This window comes from Rhincodon typus, unplaced genomic scaffold (genome assembly GCF_021869965.1).
Source record: "Rhincodon typus isolate 14 unplaced genomic scaffold, sRhiTyp1.1 hic_rhity00000058, whole genome shotgun sequence".
Classification (NCBI taxonomy): Eukaryota; Metazoa; Chordata; class Chondrichthyes; order Orectolobiformes; family Rhincodontidae; genus Rhincodon; species Rhincodon typus.
In genome coordinates, this window is record NW_025965696.1 from 158,156 (window position 1) to 160,450 (window position 2,295).

Genomic DNA, 2,295 nt, shown 5'->3' on the forward strand with positions numbered 1-2,295 from the left:
ACCTACACTCACCTTTCCTGGCCCCATCCCCGCCTCTTCGACCTGTTTGTTTCCTCTCCACCTATCCTCTCCTCTATCCATCTTCTATCCGCCTCCCCCTCTCTCCCTATTTATTTCAGAACCCCCTTCCCCTCCCCCATTTCTGAAGAAGGGTCAAGGCCCGAAACGTCAGCCTTCCTGCTCCTCTGATGCTGCTTGGCCTGCTGTGTTCATCCAGCTCTACACCTTGTTGTCTCGGATTCTCCAGCATCTGCAGTTCCTACTATCTCTGTTTTTGTTCCATCTGGTTCACTAATGTCCTTTAGGGAAGGAAACTGCCATCCTTACCTGGTCTGGCCTACATGTGACTCCAGACCTACAGCAATGTGGTTGACTCTTAACAGCCCTCTGGGCAATTAGGGATGGGCAATAAATGCTGCCTCACCAGAGACACTTACATCCTGTGAATAAATAAAAGAAAGTCTCTTTGTTTGGAAGTCAAGCGGACTGCAAGACTGCGTTTTATGCTTCAGGAAAGGTGGAAAGGAAGATCAAATGGAAAAGATGAGAAAAGTATCCAGGACAAAAGTTAAAAAGGAGTTCTCATGGTGGTAGAGAAGCGATATAGTTCAAGGGCTGGTGTTAATGGCCGAGATAGTTCAGCTGTGCTGAAAGCAAACCAACATAAACAAGACATTGAGGGGCTGAGGGTGGATACAAGGAAAACAAAATGGAAGTTAGAGTTCATGGTCTGAAGTTGTGGAACTCACTGTTAAGTCCTGAAGGTTATAAAGTGCCTAAGAAGATAATGGGGTACTGTTCCTCCAACTTACATTGAGCTCCACAAGAACACTAATGCAGGCCCAGGATGGAAATATGAGTATGGGAGCAAGATGGTTCGGCGAAATGGCAAATGATCAAAAGCTAGCTGTCATTCTTACAGACAGAGCAGTTGTGTTCTACAAAGCAGTCAGCTAGTCTGCTTGTGATCTCATTGATGTAGAGGAGTCCACATTGTGAGCAGCGAGCACCACAGGCAAGGTTGAAAATGCAATGCAAAACATTGTTTCACCTGGAAGGTGGGGTTTGGGGTCTTGGAGAGTGAGGAGGGAGGAAGTAAAGAGGCAAATGTTGCATTTTCTGTGATTGTATGGAAGGTGCCACGATGGGTCAAGAAGTGTTGGGGATGATGGTTCAGGGAAGGAGCAATCCCTGCAGAATGCTAACAGGAAAAGGGAAGATGTGTTTGGTGCTGGCATCCTGCTGGAGATTTCGGAATGACAGAAAATGATGCTCTGAATAATCATATGTTGGCAGGGTGGAAAGTGAGGACAAGGCGGAACCCTATCATTGTTCTTGGAGGGAGGGCAATGAGTGATGGCAGGGGTTCGGGAAGTGGGTCAGACATAGCTAAGGATCCTGACAGACACAGTTGAGGGAAAAGGAGGACATGTTGGAAGACAGTGGAGGGTCACATTGTTGGGACAGGTGCAATGGAGCTGGAGAAACTGAGAGAATGGAACAGAGTCTTTACAAGAAGCAGGATGTGAGGATGTATAGTCGAGGTAACACTGGGAGTTGGTGGGTTCGTAATGGGTATCAGTGGATAGCCTAACTCCAGGAATGGTAACAGGGATGTCAAGGAAGGGTCATGATCATGAGGGAGATAAGAGAAATTGTCTCAAGAGTTGGCAATCGACCTCAAGGTTAGGATTAGGGTTAGGGTTAGGGTTAGAGTTGGGGTTAGGTTTAGGATAAGGATTAGGATAAGGGTTAGGGTTAGGATTAGGATTAGGGTTAGGGTTTGGGTGAGGGTTAAGATCAGGATTAAAATTCAGGTTAGGGTTAGGGTTAGAGTTAGGATTATGGTTAGGGTTAGGGTTGGGGTTAGGGTTGGGGTTGGGTTTGGGGTTGGGGTTGGGGTTACAGTTGGGGTTAGGGCTGGGGTTAGAGTTACGATTAGGGTTAGAGTTAGGGTTAGGGTTGGGTTCAGGGTTGGGCAGGGTTAAGTTTGGTTTTAGGGTTAAGGTTAGGGTTAGTGTTAGGGGTAGGCTTAGAATTAGGATTAGGGTTAGGTCTAGTTTTAGGGCTATGATTGGGGTTGGAGTTAAGGTCAGGGTTAGGATTGGGGTTCAGTTTGGTGTTGGGATTTGGATTACAGTTATGTTTTGGGTTGGGTTTAGGATTAGGGTTATGGTAAGGGTTTGGGTTGGGGTTGGGGTTGGTGTTAGGGTTAGGATTAGTATTTGGGTTAGGGTTAGGGATAGGCTTAGGGTTAGGGTTAGGGTTAGGGTTAGGGTTAGGGTTAGGGTTAGG